Here is a 22,971-nt window from a genome sequence, read left to right as displayed (position 1 = left end):
TCGTTTCCATTGAAATGGTTTTGGGTTCCTTGTTTTGTGAGGAACTCATTTTTATTAATTTTTCCTCTGGGAACCCTGTCTTTTTTCGCCTCAAACAGTGGACCTCTCCCGCGTATTTTCTTTGATCGTGTTAACACATCTCCAAATGTTACGTACAGTGGGGGAAATAATTATTTGATCCCCTGCTGATTTTGTTAGTTTGCCCGATTACAAAGAAATGAGCGGTCTATAATTTTTATGGTACTTTTATTTTAACAAATAGACACAGAATATCAAAAAAAAAAGTCCAGAAAAACATATTATATAAAGTTATAAATTAATTTGCATTTGATCGAAGGAAATAAGTATTTGATCCCCAAGCAAAACATGACTTAGTACTTGGTGGAGAAACCCTTGTTGGCAAGCACAGAAGTCAGACGTTTCTTGTAGTTGGTCACCAGTTTTGCACACATCTCAGGAGGGATTTTGGTCCACTCCTCTTTACAGATCCTCTCCAAATCCTGAAGGTTTCAAGGCTTTTGCTTGGCAACTCGAAGCTTCAGCTCCCTCCGCAAATTTTCTATAGGATTAAGGTCTGGAGACTAGCTAGGCCACTCCATGACCTTAGTGTGCTTCTTCTTGAGCCATTCCTTTGTTGTCTTGGCCGTATGTTTTGGGTCATTGTCATGCTGGAAGACCCATCCACGACCCATCCTCAGTGCTCTGGCTGAGGGAAGGAGGTTCTTGTCCAAGATCTTACGGTACATGGCCCCGTCCATTGGCCCCTCAATGCAGTGAAGTCGTCCTGTACCCTTAGCAGAGAAACAACCCCAAAGCATAATGTTTCCACTTCTGTGTTTGACAGTGGGGATGGTGTTCTTGGGATTGTAGCATTCCGCATTTCTCTCCCTCCAAACACGAAGAGTCGAATTTATGCCAAAGAGTTCAATTTTGGTCTCATCTGACCACATCACCTTCTCCCAAGCCTTCTCTGAATCATTTAAGTGTTCATTGGCAAACTTCAGATGGGTCCACTGCTTCACATGTGCCTTCTTGAGCAGGGGGACCTTGCGGGCACTGCAGGATTTCAATCCGTTACGGTGTAGTGTGTTACCAATGGTTTTCTTGGTGACTGTGGTCCCAGCTGTCTTGAGATCATTACCAAGCTCCTCCCGCGTAGTTCTGGGCTGATCCTCACCCTTCTCATGATCATCCTTACCCCACGAGGCGAGATCTTGCATGGAGCTCCAGGCCGAGGGCGATTGATGGTTATTTTGTATTTCTTCCATTTTCTAATAATTGCACCAACAGTTGTCTCCTTCTCACCAAGCTTTTTGCTGATGGTCTTGTAGCCCATTCCAGCCTTGTGCAGGTCTACAACTCTTACCCTGATGTCCTTTGAATGTTCTTTGGTCTTGCCCATGGTGGTGGAGAGGTTGGAATGGAAGAGATTGATTCTATTGACAGGTGTCTTTTATACCCATAACAAGCAGAGATTAGGAGTACTTTCTTAAAGTGACAGGAGTAATCTGTGTGCCTCATGGGCATATAACCGGTCTGTATGAGCCAGAATTCTTGCTGGTTTGTAGGGGATCAAATTCAAATCAATTTATAACTTTATATAATGTGTTTTTTCTGGACTTCTTTGTTGATATTCTGTCTCTATTTGTTAAAATAAAAGTACCATAATCATACCATAAAGTACCATCAAATAATTATTTCCCCCACTGTATAGGCCTAATATCTAGACCGTTGATGGGCACACTTGTTACTTGTCGCTTTCAGAACCCTGGACTGGGCTCGGGCTGTATATTCATATAGTTCCGTTAATTTGCCTAGCCTACTTTCCGTGATTTAATGTGACTTTTGTAGTGTGTTATAGCCTCTGCACTGATGATATTTATTTCACATTTAAAGAAATACAATTGATAAAACCTGATTAAACTTTCCTACAAGTTAACAATGTGCCGAATGCTTGTATTTTGATAAAACATGCAAGTTATTGAAGACACGTGTCTGTCTCATTTTTTTTACTTTGTTGCAGTATAGGCCACCTCAATGTAGCGTTCTGTGTCGCGCTGAAGCGTATGAAGTGTATTCAGTTATGGGGTTTACTGTACATACTTTTTCTCTGCACTGTTCCTGCTGCAGAGGATGCGTAAACGATTTTCCCATGTTGTTTTTTGGTTGTGGTCTGTGTTTATACATTTAGGCTATTAGTTGTATCCTACTTTTCAGTTTTACAAGTCAAATCTTATGACAGATGAGATGGCACTTCAAACGATAAAATGCAGGTACATTTTGATTACTGCTGCACTACGATACCCATAGATAGACCCAATACATTGGTAACTGCACTACTTATACAGCTCATATACTGCTTATACTGTTCATACTGCATTCTATATTTATTCTGCTTATAATGTTACTGTTAATACATATATTGCTTATACTGCACTACTTATACTGCTCATATACTGCTTATACTGCTCATATACTGCTTATACTGCACTACTTATACTGCTCATATATTGCTTATACTGCTCTACCTGTATATATTGTTCACATTGCACTCCTTTTGCACTTCTGGTTAGACGCTAACTACATTTCGTTGTCTCTGTACTTGTACTCTGCACAATGACAATAAAGTTGAATCTAATCTAACACCTATTCATTGTCATGTTTTGATGGCATATTGTTCATTCTCATGTTATGATTTAGTTTGTGATTATACACACGTTTTTAGCGTGATGATAGAGACCCACTACCAGACGAGTACAAAACATACACAAGTCACATGCAAATCCCTGCACTGCAGACGACAGACAACAACTGTCTCTGTACAACTAGTCCTGGACCTCCACTAATAGACAGATACAAAGAGAGCAGCATACAGTAGCAGCAGAGCCCAGAGGCGAGGCGAGGCAAGGCAAGTTTATTTATATAGCACATTTCATACACAGAGGCAATTCAAAGTGCTTTACGTAAAATAGATAAAAAGGAAAGAGTATGAAAAAAAAATTAGAATAAAAACGCATAAAAGACATAAAAAAAGAATAAAAGTCACAGTGCATTTTAGGGTCACAGTGCAATTATTAGCGCCAATTTAGTTTCAATTTAAGGCAAAAGCGAAGCCCTTTTTTTTTTTAAGCCCATTTTTGAAAGTAGCCAGTGTTGGGGCTTATCCTAGATCTATGTGTAACATAATAACAGCAGGGCAGGTCCTCATCACTGGCTGTCTGCTTTGAGCTGGTTGTCGTTGGACTCCTGGCAGCGGGACAGCAGCTTGAGTTTGATGGGCCGTATGGGCATCAGAGTGTTCTGTAGGTCCATCTCAATGGGGATCTGGTGAGAGTTGACACACAGTTAAAGTATTGTAGCGAACGGCGGGGCAGAGCAGCTTGCCTTAAGCGGGTATCGAACTCGCAACCTTCCGCCTACAAACCGGCCGCGCTAGCCACAACACCAAGAGAGTTAACTCCCTTGGCGGAGCTGCTAACGGGCCTTACACAGGGTCGTTACAGTATGAAGGAACGAGTAAAACAGATGTCAGCGTTACACTATGAATGTTACCTAATACAGTGTCACTGTTACGTTCGGGTAGCATTGCACTATAAATTCAAATAAACTCAAACTCCTGGACAACGTCTCTTGGGTCGACATACATTAAAATGGCCCTATGAAGTCTCGAGGGAGTTTTGCAGAAATACAAATAGCTTTTTTTTAAATCTCACACTTCCATCATTTAGTTACTAAATTTTAGTAGGTAGCCTATACTGAGGATGATTGGCGCCTAGTACTGAAAAATGCAATCTGGGAAATTAAATGGGGAGTACATACTCATGCAGTACGCAAGTACAGAATTGTAGTATGGGGGTTCAAACCCGGGTCTCCCATGTGGAAGACACAAACGCTACTATTAAGCCAAGAGGACATCCTCAAGGTCTGAGGGCGACACTTCAGTTTACATGTCTCAGGCAGGGCTACCTCATCACGCGAGTGTGATTCCAAAATCACCTCTGCTACATATAGAAACGCAACAAAGTCATAGGTACAAAATTATATTTACAATCATTGTATCATTATTTTGTCTCACCTCTGTCTCTTTGCAGACGGTGAAGTTGAACCTCTGTAGAATCTCCACCATCGCCAGTTTCATCAATACCAGAGCGAATCGCATCCCGATACAGTTCCGTGGGCCCAACCCGAACGGCATGTAGGTGTATGGGTCGATGCTCTCCTTGTTCTCCTTACTGAACCTACACACGGAGAGTTCAGAGGAGGAGGGGTTAAAGAACATATCAATTAAATCACAGTAATATGATGGTTATACATGGTTGAAGAAACCTGTTTGTGTTTGGTCGTCGCATTTAGGTTTGTTTTATGGTTGTTTGTGGAACACTGCTCTTATCGTTGCTGTTGTGATTGATATTGTGGTTGTGGTTAAGATGTGGCCCATTACCTCTCTGGTTTGAACTCCTCTGGGTCTTCCCACACATCGGGGTCACGGTGCAAGGTCCAGATGGGTAACATGACAACCATACCCTTGGGGATGGTGATGCCGCTGATCTCAACAGATTTCTTGGCGACTCTTTCAAGTCGATGGGGTACAACCTGAGAGACTCGTTGATCACGCTGTCTAGATAGTCCATCTGCATCAGAGCCTCGTACTGGATAGGAGCCTGAACAGGGATATTACACTCACATGAGCACTAGTGATTGGTCGTTCACGTAGCCGTAGCCCAGAACTAACTCTTTTTCGTCGCAAATCTGAAGAGCTGTTCGTTTTTTGTGTTCTTTTTTTGGGAAATGAACACAGTACTGTACTTATTCTAATCTGCATAGCCTAATTTCATGACACCCGCATACAGAACGCCATTACTTTCAATGTACGTGTGTAATAGAGACTTGCTTTTTTGTTGTACATGAATAAACAAAAAAATCGCTAAATAATGTTATCTTGATAGTTAGAAGAAAATACATTTAGATTCCACTGAACAATGTAAATGATAGATGTACACAAGGATCAATCAGAAGTCAAAATGCCACTAAACTGGGCTGCTTTTAGTGGATTGACTGCTTGGAATACTGAATGTGCTATAGTCTATTATTTCCTATCACAGTCGACAGACTACAAGAAAACTGTCAGGTGGTTCAAATGTGAATAACTTGGTATCCATTCCATTAACTGTGGCCGGGCAGCACCGAACAGCCCAGAGAACATTACCATGGTGCTTTTGAATATTAGGTCCCTATCTGGCAAAACCTTTATTGATCTTATCTCAGAGCGAAAGCTGCACTGTAATGTTTTTATCTGAAACCTGGCTAAACATGAATGCATGTCAGTCTATTAGAAGTAGGGAAAAAATATATTTTCGCTCCATTACTTATTTAGCCATGTCGCTGAGCAGATGAGAATTTCATGATGAATATGAATATGAATAGTACACCATCAACAGCTTCCTCCTGTGATAATGATTTAGTAACCAGCTTCAACACCAAACTAAGGGCAACTATCGACTCTGTAGCACCACTCAAACTGAAAAAGGCTGTGGCCAAATTTAAAAGAATTTGCAGAAAGTCTGAGCTGACAAAAACTGCAGGTCCACCTTGATATTCTTCGAGAGCATCTTTCTGCTTTTAATAAGGCAATAAAAAAAACGCCAAGCCGGATCATTTCTCAAAATTGATAATGAATCATAACAACTCAAACAGTGCTCTTTTCAACGATTGACAGCCTTATAAATCCCGCCCACAAGACACCTGGTGATCTGCTCTCCACCTACAAATGTGAGGAATTTGCAACATACTTCTGAGATAAGAGAACCAATATTAGGTGAGGAGGATCACTCAGGCAAGACCTGAAGATGTGTTTGATGACTTGTTACCCCACCTTCCACCACATGGAAGCACTATGAACTCTTTTGCAGTGGTCATACAGAAATGCTCAGCAAAGTGGGGGTCTGTTCATCTGCACCTAAAACTACCATGGTGAAACCCCTCCTGAAGAAAAGTAACTTAGACTCTTCAGTCCTTAGCGATTTTAGGCCAATCTCCAACCTTCCCTTTTTAAGCAAAAAAATAATAATTCTTGAAAAAAAGGTGTTCAAACTGTTAAATAATCTCCTTCTTCCCAACTGTACCTTTGACATGTTCCAATCTGGCTTTTGTGCCGATCATAGCACTGAGATAGCACTATGTTGTTAAGTTATTAACTAGGTTCTTAATGACCTTAGAATTAATTAATTAATGCTGATGCCAAAATGCTCTTTGTCCTTGTCCTGGTCAAACTGTCTGCACACTTAAAGACACTACTTACAGTAACACTAAGCACCAGGCAAAAAAACAAGGTGTTACCATTGACTCAGATCTTAATTTTGAAACCCATATCAAGAATGTGACTAAAACATATTTGTATCACTTAAAGAAGAGTAAGTAAGTTTGCCGGAAATCTGCCATCGTGGAGAAATTCTGTCTGAAGTTGTCCAAACAACAACATCCTCCCTAATAATAATATATCCCCCCGAAATGAACTTGCAGTGTTGGACATTAGCTGTTGTTTTTCTGCATGCGCACACGATTGGGAGAGGCAGCCACCAGAGAAAGGTCAGTCTACTCCCCTAGAACACCCCTGGCACTCACAACATGTTTATATGCAAACCGAATGTCAGGTAGGACACTGCATTTTAAAAAGCGTGTTTTCCGAACCAAAACAGCGTTCGTAAATGAAATATTTATTCATAAGGGATTTATTATAAGGGATCTTGTTCCCTGATCGCTACCGATTAAAGATAGTCATTACAACCGTTAGGAAGCTTTTAGAAAGCTTGAATATTACATGGACCTTTACAGAACACAGCTGTAAAGATGCAACCTTTCCTCTCCCAGGCTGACACTGAGAGACGAATGCATGCTTGTATTACTAGCAGCCTTGATTACTGTAACACTCTCTTGTCTGGTCGACCAAAGAAAGCTCTTGGCAAATGATACAAAATGCAGCAGCACGAGTCAGATGGAGAGCACATATCACACAAGTCTCTGCACTGATTACCTGTTAGTTTTATAATTTATTTTAAGATGATTGTATTAGTTTAGAAATCACTCTATGGTCATGCACACCACTGCATGTCAGACATGCTTTTAAGGTATATACCCTGTAGATCCCTCAGGTCCTCAGGTACTGGCCTTTAAAGTATTCTGAAGATTCCAACAACACCTATCTACTTCCTGTTTCAAATGAATAATACTGGGCAGAAGTCTGCACAGGGATGCTACAGACACATTAGCACACTGCAAAATACTGTCACCTATCTAACCATCTGTAGGAGTCTGCAGTGCACAGGGGTTACACACTCATCAGTACCCTCTAAAACACTGTCACTATCATATTTCCTGTTCCACATGAATAGTACTATATAGGAGTCTGCAGAGGGGTTACCTTGTTGGGAAACACAGTGTCTATCTCCTCCTGCAGCTTGGTCATGATGTGAGGGTTGGTTGCCAGATTGTAGGCCAGGAAGGACAGAGAGCTACTGGTGGTCTCATAGCCAGCAAAGATGAACATCATTGCCTGGGACAAGATCTCGTGGTCACTCAATCCTATGATGATGGAGAGAGGGGGAGAATGAGAGGGAGGAGAGGGAGAGTGGGAGAAATGGGGTGGTAGGTGTGAGAAAGGGACGAAGTAGAGTATTTCCACCGTGTGTTTGTAGGTATAGGTGTTTGAGGCAGGTACTGTATGTGTGTGTTAGATGCTAGTATACAGTGTGTGTGTGTGTGTGTGTGTGTGTGTGTTTAAGGCAGGCACCTTTACTCTGCTCCTCTCCCTTTGAGTTGCTGTCTTTCTGCGAGTCTATCATCAGCTGCAGGAAATCTACCCGACTCTGGAAGCAGGCTTACGTCAGATCAAAATCACATGAGAACTACCAGATGCTACCAAATCTCTACAATTGTATTACACAATACTGGCTGAAGATCGTATATTTGATCAGTTATATTTACATACCTTCCTGGTGCTAGCCACGCGATTGGACTTGATCTTCTGAAAGACAGCGTAGAAGAAATCTGTGACCAAGGCAGGGAATAGGGATACCTCCATGTTTGCCATAACAGGACCCATGAAGGGGAAGAATGCTGGATGGACAGGAAATGCCACGGTTACAAACAGGAACAGGAAATACCATGATACGTGACTCCAATCCTATTCAATGCACAGCCCTGTCCAGAAACAACTCCTAGGCTCTATCCCTAGACACTTCTGTATCCAATCCACTCAGATCTCCAAGTGTCCAGCATTTAGGAACTAGAGGTTGGTTCTGGACATGGCCCATGTGTTTGTCAAATGAGTAGAGCGCAAACCATTGGCAGTGTGGTTTATGTCAGTCTAATCAATGAAATCAATAGCTTCATTTATTAAGCACAAAATGACTGAAAGCTATATGGGGGCAGTTGTACCGACTGTGAGGAACAGTGGGCTGAAGATGTCAAACTTGAGCATTTTCTTGAAGTTGGTCACAAAGGGGTCGGAGGGGTTGTGGAGGGAGTCGATGTCGACACTGAATGAAGTACTGACGACCACATCCATACTGTATGGTCCAAAGAACCTGGAACACAACCACACAATCTCTGACCACCAGAACCACAACCACAAAATTAAAGGGGGAGTTCACTGAAATTACAAATTCACCTTATCGTCTCGGAGATAAATACTCACTCCTTTAGTTCAATGGGCTCATCGTTATCAGCCGTCTTCTTCAGATTGCTGACCAAGTTACCAGAGTGCTGCTTCATGATCCTGAGCATCTGAGTTGGGAAGGATACATGGAAAAATATCATGATTGATACGTGGATTAATATGTGCAAAACATATATTAATATCATGTTTGAAACAGGAATTATTTTAATGTTTATATAGCCTGAGAATATACATCCATACAGGATACATTATGTATATAGTCAAAGAATAAGTGACTCCAAAGATGAACTATTATTCTATACTCTGTCATCTGACCACTGAACTTATCGAAGATAAGATCAAATATACTTTATTGTCCCGGATGAAAATTTGTCTTGGATTAATTAATTAAAGTTGCTGCTTCACACAACAACAAACAACAATGAATACACACTATACACATAGTACAAATCACACACACACTCTCACACACTCTCACACACACACACACACACACACACACACACACACACACACACACACACACACACGCGTCAGAGTTGTTAGTCATTCATTTATTTGTGTTGAATAAAGGAATGAATGAAAGAAGGAGAGGAGAGATGGGACTGTACCTCTTTGATCCGCCCACTGGTGAAGGAGGGAGACAGGACACTGCGGATCCGTCTCCATGCATCATCCTCAGCGATAAACACGGCGTCATACAGAGGCCCGTTGAGATAGATATTCTAGAAAAATTATTATTATTATATACTGCAAGATTAACCTAATATTAATAATGCTATAATAACAATGATATTATCTATTTAAGGAGCCCTTATGTTTTTTTCCCCATACAACAACTTCAATTTAGCATATTACCCTCCTGTTAGTGAAAAGGGAGTAGCATTCCTTGATGAGGATGGTTTTGATCATGGCTGTGTCCATGATACACAGGATGGGCTGACGGCCATCATAGATCCTACAGACCAGCAAAAACAAAGATAGTTAGATATACACTCACAGAGCACTTTATGAGGAACACTATACTAATACTGGGTAGGGCCTCCCTTTGCTCTCAAAACAGCCTCAATTCTTCGTGGCATTGATTCCACAAGATGTTGGAAACATTCCTTTGAGATTCTGGTCCATGATGACATGATTGCATCACTCAATTCCTGCAGATTTTTCAGGTTCACTTTCAAGATATGAATCTCCCGTTCTACCACATCCCAAAGGTGTTCTATTGGATTCAGATCCTGGGAAGGCCACTGAAGAACACTGAACTCATTGTCATGTTCATGAAACCAGTTTAAGACAACTTTTGCTTTGTGACATGGTGCATTATCATGCTGGAAGTAGCCATTAGAAGATGGGTCAATTGTGGCCATGAAGGGATGCACATGGTCAGCAACAATACTCAAATAGGCTGTGGCATTCAAGCGGATATATACCGTAGATAGAGACAGACAGACCCATCACAGATCCTGCACTCTTAGAAAAAAAGTGCTACCTAGAAGGGTTCTTCTTCTACTCTCCCTTTGAAGAAACCTTTTGGGTTCCATGTAGAACCCTTTTCCACAGAAGGTTATACAGTACCGTGCGAAAGTAATGGGACAGTGAAGCATTTTTTCTTCTTTTTGGAGTTGAAATGAGAACGTAGAGATTCTCATCTTTTATTTGATGTTATTTGTGTACATATTGGTTTATCATTCAGAAATTACAACATTTTTATGCATAATCCCCCTATTTCAGGCTACACTAAAGTGATGGGACAATTGGCTTGACAGGTGTGTTCGTCAGGTGTGTTCCATCACATAATTTGTGCAGTCTGCTATTGGTGTCTTGTCAACATGAGGACCAAAGAGATGTTATTGAAAGTCAGGGAAGCCATTATGATGCTGAAATATCAGAAAAAAATGAAACATAGCCAAAACCTTAAACCTACCAAAATCAACAGTTTGGAACTTCATTAAAAGGAAAGAAAGCACTGGTGAGCTAAGAAATCGCAAATGGCAAGGAAGACTTCCAGTGGATAACCAAAAAATGCTCACCATAATTAAAAAAAAAAACTTAAAAAAACTGCCCCATAGATTAGGAACACTCTCCAGGAGGTAGGCGTCAATGAGTCAGAGACTACCATCCGCAGAAGACTTCACCAGCAGAACTACAGAGGCTACACTGCAAGGTGCAAACCACTACTTAGCCACAAAAACAGGCTGGCCAGGTTACGGTTTGCTAAAAAGTACCTAAAAGAGCCTGCAGAGTTCTGGAAAAACATGTACCAGAGTGATGGCAAGTGTAAAGTGTGGAGAAAAAAAGGAACTGCCCAATATCCACAGCATCCCACATCATCTGTGAAATATGGGGGAGGGGGTGTTATGGCTTGGGCATGTATGGCTTCCACTGTAACTGGCTCACTTGTCTCCTTTGATGAAGATGAATTCAGAAGTGTTCAGAAACATCTTGTCAGTCCAAGTACAACTTAATTGCTTAATTGCTCCAAACTCATTGGACAGCATTTCACCATACAGCAGGACAATGACCCAAAACATACTGCCATAGCAACTAGGAAATTATTCAGGGCCAAAAAGTGAATCCTATAGAATCCTATAGAACATGCATTTAATTTGCTGAAGAGGAGGGCAAAACATCCTAAAAAAACAAACAACAATCGCTGCAATATAGGTCTGGCAGAGCATTACCAGAGAAGATACCCAGCGTCTGGTTGGGTCAATGGGTCACAGACTTTTGCACTTTTGCATACAAATACATGTTTAGTATTTGGGGACCAAATACTAAACATGAGTGCTTAATTTGGACATTTGCATAATGCAAAAGAAGAAAAAATGCTTGTCCCATTACTTACGCAGGGCACTGCAAATGGAACCCATAAGAGTTATTCAACCAAAGAATCCTTTTAGAACCCTTTTTTTCTTTATTTTTTTAATTACATTTTTGCCCTTTCAATGACATGGAGGGAAGACACAATCACTTCCGATTTGAATTCTGACATGTCGTGGCTCCTCTTTATTCATGCAGTTTGAGACGTGCTCAGAGGCAATATAGGAGCCTCAACCAATGAGAATCCAGGATGTTGTCAAACATTGGCAACGCACAAGTTGTGTTTGGGACCATACTACAGAATACTTAAAAGCTTAAAACTTAAATCGCTCAATAACAGATTCAAATTATTAATGTGGAAGCATGAAATTGTTGCTTGGGCAGTGTACTTGCATCAAGACAGATCATTTGTCTTGGTGTATGAGACCATTTCGTCGGTTGGATCGTCTGTGTTTGTGAAAATCGCACAGTGTCCGCCTGGTTTAAGAGTGTATAATGTAGACACTGAGAGATATATATATCCATCATAGTTAACAATAACCAGGATCAGTTTAGCAGACTCACCCCCACAATATGTTTCCCATATTTCTGGAAGCTCTCTGTGTCAAAATTGGTGAAACCACCCTGGGAACAAAAAAACAAAACAAAAAAATAGCCAGTTCATAAATGCTTGTCATAAACCTGAATTGTGGCTTAGTCTATGATGGCCCTTTTCCACTACAGACCGGCTCCCACTCCTCTCTTTTCGTTTTCGTTCAAAAGCTTTATTGCCCATTTTTCTGGGTAAAACAATTCATATTCAGCTCCCATGGCTTTCACCACAACAACACACATCATGGATGAGTCTACAATGTTGTTGTTTATGGGCTTAATCTCTACAAACCTTCTTATATCCCATTATCGTCCCGAGGAAAGGGATGGGTTTAGGACCAGGAATGCCTAGTTTTTTGAATATTCCATATGGCCAGTATCCATACCTGGTCGGAACAAATATAAATCAACAATCTGACTTGAAACAAAAGCAAAACGATCAAGTCATAGGTATCATTGAAACTGTTAGATAACTGTAATTATCAATACTATCATTTGTATGTATTATCACAACTAACTAACTAACAAATAATATTTTTTATTAAAACTTCTTACACTACGATCAGAGTGATGAGTAAGGCAAGGAGAGTTCATGTCTCGGTGGAGAAGTACGGAAGGTAACCCATCTTTACAGGTTCAATCGCTTCTTCTGAGTAACCCCGGACACGTCTGCTGAAGTGATTATTTTATCCCGTCATGACACCTGTGTTTCAGATCATGAAACACAGGCGAAAGAGTATGTGAGAGGTGAAGTTGAAGCCATGGCTAGTGAATGATTGAAAGGGGATCCCTGCGCAGAGGGCAAAACTCAGTGATGTTATTGTCGGCCTTTATCTTAACATCCTGCTAATAGTTGCTGCCTGTTTGATCCCTATCGGGTTTTAATAGTTTGCAGACCCATTGATTCAAGAAGGACTATGGGGCAAATATTTTTGGGCAAATATTTTCTTTCGAGTAATACTGAATTTTACATATTTGAACTCCTCTAAAAATGTGTTATGTTCTTTACATGTATGCACTTGTTTTATATCATTGGCTCCTAAAAACAGAATTTCAAAATACTAGTTCAAAACACATCACATATTACAGTAATGAAGCAACTGATAAACATGAATACAGTGCTGTTCATAAGTATTGGAAAGAGGAAGCATTTTCTGTTCTTTTAGCTCTACACTTGGATTTGAAATCAAACAATTATTATGGGGTCAAAGTAGAGATTCTCAACTTTAATTCAATGGGTTTTTAAAAAAACATTTGTAAACATACTCCCACTATTTCAGGGCTTCAAAAGTATCATATAATGTCCAAATAAAGTACTAATGTTTCGTATTAGGTCAACAATCTGCCTGAAGTCTGCGACCCCACCAGGCACTATCCACTATCCACTATCCACTCATCTTTAGAAAATCATTGACATTTCCACATGGTATTGTGTCATAGACTAGCCTCCCTACAGCAATATTATCTTGACATTGGGATCCTTTGTCCAAACCATATTTCAGGGTGTATGTTTGGTTGCAGGGGCCCAGGCTGTGCTCTCTGACTGCTCCAACTGTAGTAGACCCTGCAGTGAGGAAGAGGTCAACATGCTGCAGTACCGTCAGCCAATCACACACAAGAACCAACAGATCGCCAAGACCTCCATTGCACCATGCACGCACGCACACACACACACACACACACACACACACACACATACACACACACACACACGCACACACACACACACACACACACACAAACACTGTCTCAACAGCCCCTTCCTTCACTCTCACTCTCTCTCTCTGTAGGTGGGTCAGGCTGCGTATTCAGCCTCTAAGGGGGGTATTGTTGGGATGACTCTACCCATCGCCCGAGACCTGGCACCCATGGACATCCGTGTGGTCACCATCGCACCCAGTCAGTAAACACACACACATACATACGCACTCTTTCACACACTTCACCCCCCCCCCCCTTCCTCTCCATATCAGACAACCTCTCTCTCCCTCTCCTTAGGTCTGTTCTCCACTCCTCTCCTGGCGGGTTAACCTGAGAAGGTGCGTTCATTCCTGGCCCGCCAAGTGCTCTTCCCCTCGCGCCTGGGAGACCCTGCAGAGTTTTCCCACCTGGTGACATCACTGGTTGAGAACCCCATGATCAATGGAGAGGTCAACAAACTGGATGGAGCTATCCGCATGCAGCCCTGAGAGAGAGTGAGTGTGTGTGTGTGTGTGTGTGTGTGTGTGTGTGTGTGTGTGTGTGTGTGTGTGTGTGTGTGTGTGTGTGTGTGTGTATGTGTGTGTGTGTCTGTGTGTGATCCAAGGTATACCACTGTGACAGCTCCGATGTGTGTGTGCATGTGAGGTGTGTGTTCATGTCTGGTACTCCAAGCTCTGCTGTACTGTACGCTCCATGCAGTTTCGTTTTGTTTTGTAAACTGATCCAGTAATAAACTTCTAATGAGTCTGAGTCTCTCCTCCTCTGTGTCTGTGTAAAGTGAGGTCAGTAGGAGCTAATAGGACAAATGAAACAAGAATGAGCCTTATGAGGCAAGTGTACCTTCATTTGTCCTATTAGAAGTGAATAGAACGCCTGGACACAGGAAATGCTAAATGCTAAAGCTCTCATAACATCACACCTGCACCAGTGTGTAGCTTTATGTACATGTCATCCACAACATTTGAGTGAAGGGAAAGGGACACATTTCTTTTGGAATGGAAAGGAGTCGAGGTACAGTATCTTGGTATACACACGTTTGCTCCAGTTTTGTACCCATTGACTGTGACCCTGTTTGTGTAAGAGGCTAGGGCTGACCCATTCTGATTCAAGATGTTTGTGTAAAAAAGGTATTTATTGCATATATTGTCCACTAAAAAGCAGATGATGGTACAAGTGTAAGGGACCAAGTGCTCCAACCTCAGTCTAGCCTGAAGATCATTCCATATCTGAGGAGCACAGCAGCTAAAAAGTTCTTCTCAATTCTGTAATCACTTGTAGCACATTAAATAGTAACAAGCTGCAAGTTTGATCGCCACTAAGTCGCCATAAAAGCAATGATGTGAGGTAAAATGGGAGTTTTAAAAGAACTGCTTCATATACAGATGAAATCCAATGATAAGCCCTTCTCAACGTCAAAGAATCCCAACCCACAGACTGATACAAAAAACAATGGTGGGTACAGAAAACATGCCTACAAATGAACTGCAGAGCAGAGTGATAAATCGGGTCTAGTGGTTTAAGAATTGAGGCTGTCGTGTGATTTTAAATTGTGTCACCATAATCACGGACAGGGAGGAGCGTTGCCAAGACAATCTTCCTCCTATTATCAAAGGTGAAGCAAGACATTTCTTTACAAAACAAGTACAAGTCTAACTCGCAAACTCTTGATCACTTTTTCAACATGTATTTTAAAAGTGTATCATCTATGTAAATGCACAGGTACTTATAATGGGGAACTTGTTCAGTTTGGGTTCTTTTCAGGGTACAAATATGTTGATCATTGTAATCAATATTATGGCATATAGAGAAAAACATAACAGACCTCATGCATACCTCTTCAAATTAAGGTTTACCCAGATTGTTTCTAATCTAACCCATGTGCATACATGTGCCATGTTTTTTCTTCCTCAACTTGTAAATGTAAAAAACACAAACACCACCACTTTGTCTTTTTGTGGTGTTAGGAATACAGACCTCACAGATAAAAATGTTTTGATAAAGGTCATAAACCGAAACGTCGACACAATAAATAAGCAGAGGTGACAATCGTGTGTGCAGGAGTATTCATTTTTTTACATACCTTTTCTTCCTAAACTCATCATCACTCAACATAGTTTACAGCTATGCAACTTGTAAAATACAGCATTTCAAACATGACACACAGTTTGCCTTTGAATATGACTTTAATGAAAGAGAATTGAAACGGCAAGTGTAGTTATAGTGGTAGTATGCAGGGTAGTTATTGTGGTAGTAAGTTCGGGATAGTTGTGGATTTCCAGAATTGTCTCTGTGTTGAAATATCTGAAAGAGAAAAATTGTCTTATCATTTGTATAGATAAAATCTAAATTATTTTGAGGTGATTTGAGAAGCCAAAAGGATCATGCTTAGAATGCACTGTAAGCAGATAATGGAGGGCATACCTGTATTTTGTTTCCCTTTATGGAAAGCCCTCTCCATGCTCTCTCTGGCAAACTCCAGGTTCGCCGCCATTACTCTTTTCTTTTCAGTCTTCTGCTTCTCTCTCTCCATTTCTGTCTTCATCCTCTTCACGACATCTTCTGTAATCTTTGTCATCAACTCTTTCACTTCCCTCTCCCTCCTTTCCACCATATTATTTATCATCCCATCCATCTCTTCTCTCATGCGTTTAACGTCATCTTCTTTCTCCTTCAGGATTTTCTCCATCTCTTTCTCGACTACTACTCTCTTCATCGCCTCCAACTCCTTTCTCATCCATTCAAAATCCTTTTCTTTCTCCTTCTCACTCCTGTTTCTCTCTCTCTCCTCCTCTGCCCATTTCATCACCTCCATCCTCTCTTTCACTTGTTTCACCTCCATTTCTTTCTCCTCCAGGATTCTCTCCATCTCTTCTACTGTCTTCATACCCGCCTCCATCTCCTTTCTCATCCATTCAATATCGTTTTCTTTCTCCTTCTCAATCTTCTCCTTCTCCCTCTCCATCTCTGTCTTCATCCACTTCACGACATCTTCTGTAATCTTTCTCATCTCCTCTTCCACTTCACTCTCCCTCCTTTCCAACATATTCTTTATCACATCCATCTCTTCTCTCACGTGTTTAAAGTCACATTCTTTCTCCTCCAGGATTCTCTCCATCTCTCTCTCCATCTCTTCGACTTTCTTCATCGCCTCCAACTCCTTTCTCATCCATTCAAAATCCTTTTCTTTCTCCTTCTCACTCCTGTTTCTCTCTCTCTCCTCCTCTGCCCATTTCATCACCTCCATCCTCTCTTTCACTTGTTTCACCTCCCTTTCTTTCTCCTCCAGGATTCTCTCCATCTCTCTCTCCATCTCTTCTTCTCTCTTCATACCCGCCTCCATCTCCTTTCTCATCCATTCAATAACCTTTTCTTTCTCCTTTTCAATCTTCTCCCTCTCTCTCTCCATCTCTGTCTTCATCCTCATCTCCTCTTTCACTTCCCTCTCCCTCCTTTCCACCATATTCTTTATCATCACATCCATCTCTTCTCTCACACGTTTAACGTCGCATTCTTTCTCCTCCAGGATTTTCTCCTTCTCTCTCTCCACCTCCTCTACTCTCTTCATCACCTCCAACTCCTTTCTCATCCATTCAATATCCTTTTCTTTCTTCTTCTCATTCCTGTCTTTTTCTCTCTCCTCCTCTGCCCATTTCATCACCTCCATCCTCTCTGTCACTTGTTTCACCTCCATTTCTTTCTCCTCTAGGATTCTCTCCATCTCTCTGTCGACCTCTTCTACCCTTCTCTTCATCACCTCCATTGTTTCGGTCTCCTTCTCACTCATCTTTAATCTCTCTTCGCTCTTCTTTACCTCCTTCTCTCTCCTCTTCATCTCATTTCTTGTTTTTTCCATCTCCCTCTGGAAAGTCTCCTCCATCTCCTTTGTCACTTTCTCCACCTCCTCCACCTCTTTCGCCTTTATTTCCAACTGGACAATCCTCTCCTCCAAATCCTTTTTGTTATTTTCCTGCGTCTTTTGAATGCGACTGAGTATTGCATTGCATTCATTCACTTTCTCAGTGTCTCTATCCAACACTTTCCTCTTCCTCTCCATATTATCTTTAAGATGGTTGACTATCTTCCTCTTCCTCTCCACCATTTCTCTGTCCTTGTCCACCATTTCTCTGTCCTTGTCCACCCTCTCTCTCTCCTCCTTCAGCCTCTCCTTCTCTGCATCGGTGTGCTCCTTCACCTTATGCAGAAGGTTTTGGGCTCCCTCCACCTCTTCCGCTCTCTCCTCCATCTCCCTCCTCCAACCCTCCTTCTCTTTCTTTCTTTCTTTAGCCACTCTGGCCCTCTCTCTCGTGTGCCTGGCCCGTCTTGATGTCCTCTGTGGGAGTGGGGTGTAGGCTGCGAAAGCTGCCGGTCCTGCTGCCTCCATCATCAGGGCAGCCTGATCCTCTTTACACTCCTGTGGACATACAGTGAACACACTACAGGTGCAGTCTCGAGAATGTCTCTATGAATGTATTTGTCTTTTCTGAGTATAAAACCATTCAATTGTCTCCAGTGATCTTTACATATTGTCTATGTTTAGCCATCCTGAATGGGGTGAGTGGGTAGTTATCAAATACAGTAGCATAGGGCTTTGAAACTTCCTGATGGAGATGACAGACACAATGACAGGGAAACGTCAAGAAATATGATTGCGTTAGATAACAGGCTTCCCTCGCAAAGAGATTGCGGTACCTCACAATGTTCTCAAGAATAGGCTGTTGCGTTCCCAATTTCCCAAAAGGGGCTCTCTAGTTTTGCCTTTAAAAAAGGCCTACATCTACCTTTTATTCAACATATCCGACACAATTTATATTGCAAATCATGTAGGCCTGTACAGTAAGTAATTGTAGGCCCTTTGCAAAGTCAACTTACGACTTACTTAAGGAAAGGTCCTGTCGATTAAGACCTATTAGTGCCAACTATGTTTGGTTATATTTTAGATAGGGCCTACCTGAAAACATCAAATTAACCATTTTGATATTGTTCTGTCAATCATCGTTCTTCGATAGTCCCTCCTCTATAGGTTATTTGCGTTTGTCAAGCTAAAAAGAGAATCTGTCTCGTTTTAATGTTGATCTTTAAAATGGTTGATTTTGCAGCCACATTTCTCTCTGTAACAACGATTGAGCTCGTCCCGTTTCACTTTTTAGGCTGTTACGCTGCTCTTTCACTGACAAACAGCTGTTTTTGGAATTGCGCCCTCACCGAAATTACCGCGATTTGACTTGATGTTGGGATCAAACTGTCTGCCGAGTCGGATGAATTACTTCACAGCGATCTAACAACAAAGTGTAGCCAATTAAGAGTATTTCTTTGCAGTAGGTCTAGGTCCTGATTGTGGGGGAAATGTTGCTTTGAATTGTAGGCTACTTTGACTGGACGATAACATACGAATACAAACAAGTGTACAGTAACATGTTGTCACCACGGATGATAGAGCTTGATTTGATTAAATTTGATTAATTTTCAGCCCTGCTTCTTACAGCTTTGCGTTTACTTGAAGGCAGTTCACGGACTTGAGGTAGGCTGAAAATATACAGGAGCTTGTCGGCCTAGTGCTTATTCGATTATGGTAGGGGGGATCTGCGCGAAGCCCACACATCGTGTCGCTCACCGGCCCCGCAGCCCACAGATCGACCGGCCCACCAGCAGCCATGGCACAGCCCTTTACACAACATTTAGGCAGCACCCCCTCTCGAAAGATACATCCTACGTCCTTGGACATTTGGCCCAAGTATTGGGGCAATTTAATGTAAAGTATTCCCGTTTATTTAAACTAAAATAGAGCAAGGCAAACTTACCTGCGGCGGGTCCCACCAGTTTTTCTCCATTGTGTTGAAATGTAATTGAATCTATTTCCACTAATGAGCGTACCACATTACAAATGACAATCAGCAAAGGCTATTTGACAACAACTGGAGGTTCAAGTGACCAAAGTGACTTTTACATAAATTTACGTCATTGCTAGCAGCGTCATCAAGACAACAGCATTATGACGCAGGAGATATTTATTTGATTACAGATATGCTCATGTTGTTTCTTGGAAAATATACGTCTTTGGGATTAATCATCATCATATTATTAATTAATAGACAAAACACAGACATAGATATAGGTATATAGATCAGTGGTAGGGGCTCGGGGTCGTTTCTGGACATGGCCCTCCATTGTAATTTACATTTACATTCATGGCATTTAGCAGACGCCTTTATCCAAACCGACTTACAACAATACATTTGTTTAAGTAATTGAATCATCTATCCAACAGTCATCATAAGACAAAGTAATCAATGCTCACACCAGGGGCCATAGGCAGTCGGCTATTTCATTTTATTTGTATTAGCAGGAGAGAACTTGTACAAGGGGGGTAGCGGGGATGAAGAGGTCTCTGGGTGGGGTTGGGGTTAGGGTTAGTATAGGGGGGGGGATAAATGGAAAACATACTCGTGGTTCAGGTATTAACTGCCAACTGAACTTAGTTGGAACAATACAAATTACAATGTAAAACAATAACAATATAATATCAACATTTCAGTATTATATCAAAATAATGATTTAGAAATATGGTACAACCTGTGAGCTGCCTGGTTGCCTTGGCAACGGTAAACTACAGCGCTGTTCATCAGCGGTTCGGGCTCTGGCTCTAACCGTCTACCTTCTCTTAACCGTTAGGAGAAAACGAAGAAAAACAAAGAAAATGTAAACTACAAAACACTCTAACATTAAATCCTACACATACATCTGTATCAGTGGAGTCAGGCAAACGTTACACCAGACTCCCTTCGACATGTTTTGTCAGGTGTCATTTGACAACAACCACTCATCGTAAACGAAGCTAGTGCTAACTCGTCCTCGTTTAGGATACCAAGCTAGCGCAATTACCGCTAACAGACTACAAACTTCATATGCTACTATGCATAACGGTACACTAAATAGAAAGCCTACATTAATGACAAACTGTATTAATGCTTATGCTTAAGAATAAATGGAAAACACACTAGTGAGTCGTCTGGTCCTCAGTCTTTACTGGTTCAGGTATTAACTGCCAACTGAAGAACGCAGCGCAAGCCACAGCTTATATACCCGCAGGTGATCTAGTGCCTTTTATACTCCAAATAGAAATGCGTGAAATTGAATGGGGGGAGTCTGTAAACATGCAAGATAAAGTGCATACATATAAAATAACACATTTACGTAAGTGGCCAATTACATATAAATATATTATGTGCCACATAAACAGTGGAAAAAGCAGTGAAGCCCTTAGCAGACATAGGGGGAAATGTACAGTATATACAAACATGTACAGGAGCAGGACGTATTGTGTCTCTGTTAACACAGTTGTGTCATGTGTAATTGTGTTAAATGATCCATAATAAGTGCTGTCCAGTTTCCTCTATATTATATATAACATGGTGAATAACTCCCCGATATTTCTTTAAGGCCAATATCAGATATGTCTGTCAAGCTCTAATTACAATGAGCTGTCCTCCCATTTCTACCTCCATCAGCCTCCTGTTGCACAGTAATGAGTGATAAAGACACCTGATGACAAGGATGAGAAATGTAAAGATCACGGTTTCATCCAAGGCCCATCTACCTTTCATTCAAATTATGCTAAGATTATTATCATTGGTGATTTTAACCTACATGTGGACAATAAGACTGACTCGTCAGCCATGGATTTGATGAATCTCTTGAATTCTACGGATTTTATTCAGCGAGTTACTGGGCTCACCCATAACCACTGCCACACCCTGGACCTAGTGATTACAAAGGGTCTTACTCCTGTTGCATCCTCTATTATTTATCTAGCCATGTCGCTGAGCAGATGAGATTCATGATGATGAATATGAATAGTACACCATCAACAGCTTCCTCCTGTGATAATGATTTATTAACCAGCTTCAACACCAAACTAAGGGCAACTATCGACTCTGTAGCACCAGTCAAACAGTTTGATTGATTTCCTGGTGAAATGCATTGCGGACATATGGATGTCACAGAACTAGTCATTCGAGCAAAAACCAGGTAGGACACTCCATTTTAAAAAGCGTGTTTTCCGAACCAAAACAGCGTTTGTAAATGACATATTTATTTCAAGGGATCTCGTTCCCTGATCGCTACCGATTAAAGATAGTCATTACAACCTTTAGGAAGCTTTTAAAAAGGTTGAATATTACATGGACCTTTACAGAACACAGCTGTAAAGGTGCAACCTTTCCTCTCCCAGGCTGACACTGAATGACAAATGCATGCTTGTATTACTAGCAGCCTTGATTACTGTAACACTCTCCTGTCTGGTCGACCAAAGAAAGCTATTGGCAAATGATACAGAATGCAGCAGCACGAGTCAGATGGAGAGCACATATCATACAAGTCTCTGCACTGATAACCTGTTCGTTTTATAATTTATTTTAAGATAATTGTATTAGTTTAGAAATCACTCTATGGTCACGCACACCACTGCATGTCAGACATGCTTTTAAGGTATATACCCTGTAGATCCCTCAGGTCCTCAGGTACTGGCCTTTTAACTATTCTGAAGATTCCAACAACACCTATCTACTTCCTGTTTCACATGAATAATACTGGGCAGAAGTCTGCACAGGGATGCTACAGACACATTAGCACACTGCAAAATACTGTCACCTATCTAACCATCTGTTCCAAAGCAATAGTAATAGATACTGTAGGAGTCTGCAGTGCACAGGGGTTACACACTCATCAGTACCCTCTAAAATACTGTCACTATCATATTTCCTGTTCCACATGAATAGTACTATATAGGAGTCTGCAGAGGGGTTACCTTGTTGGGAAACAGTGTCTATCTCCTCCTGCAGCTTGGTCATAATGTGAGGGCTGGTTGCCAGATTGTAGGCCAGGAAGGACAGAGAGCTACTGGTGGTCTCATAGAGTGTTTCCACAGTGTATGTCAGTCTAATCAATGAAATCGATAGCTTCATTTATTGAGCACAAAATGATTGAGACTGAAAGCTATATGGAGGCAGTTGTACCGACTGTGAGGAACAGTGAGCTGAAGATGTCAAACTTGAGCATTTTGTTGATGTTGGTCACAAAGGTGTCAGAGGGGTTGTGGAGGGAGTCGATGTCGACACTGAATGAAGTGCTGACGACCACATCCATACTGTATGGTCCAAAGAACCTGGAACACAACCACACAATCTTTG

At 41.3% G+C, this 22,971-nt stretch overlaps 1 pseudogene across 1 annotated transcript in view; it reads right to left on the bottom strand.

Annotated features, from left to right (window-relative positions):
- Positions 1–3,207: 3,207 nt before the first annotated feature.
- Positions 3,208–22,971, bottom strand: part of LOC310824159 (cytochrome P450 3A27-like) — a 52,670-nt pseudogene continuing 32,906 nt past the window's right edge. The window contains exons 2-13 of the transcript in view: positions 12,378–12,471; positions 12,059–12,115; positions 9,533–9,632; positions 9,286–9,399; positions 8,693–8,781; positions 8,434–8,582; positions 7,985–8,112; positions 7,787–7,862; positions 7,418–7,578; positions 4,442–4,661; positions 4,076–4,238; positions 3,208–3,324 (exon numbers count right to left, since the gene is read on the bottom strand). The product of the transcript in view is annotated as a cytochrome P450 3A27-like (transcript). The remainder of the gene's footprint in view (positions 3,325–4,075; positions 4,239–4,441; positions 4,662–7,417; positions 7,579–7,786; positions 7,863–7,984; positions 8,113–8,433; positions 8,583–8,692; positions 8,782–9,285; positions 9,400–9,532; positions 9,633–12,058; positions 12,116–12,377; positions 12,472–22,971) is intronic.

The sequence above is a fragment of the Argentina silus genome (assembly GCF_951799395.1).
Source record: "Argentina silus genome assembly, chromosome: Y".
NCBI lineage: Eukaryota > Metazoa > Chordata > Actinopteri > Argentiniformes > Argentinidae > Argentina > Argentina silus.
This window is presented reverse-complemented; position numbering and strand designations above follow the sequence as displayed.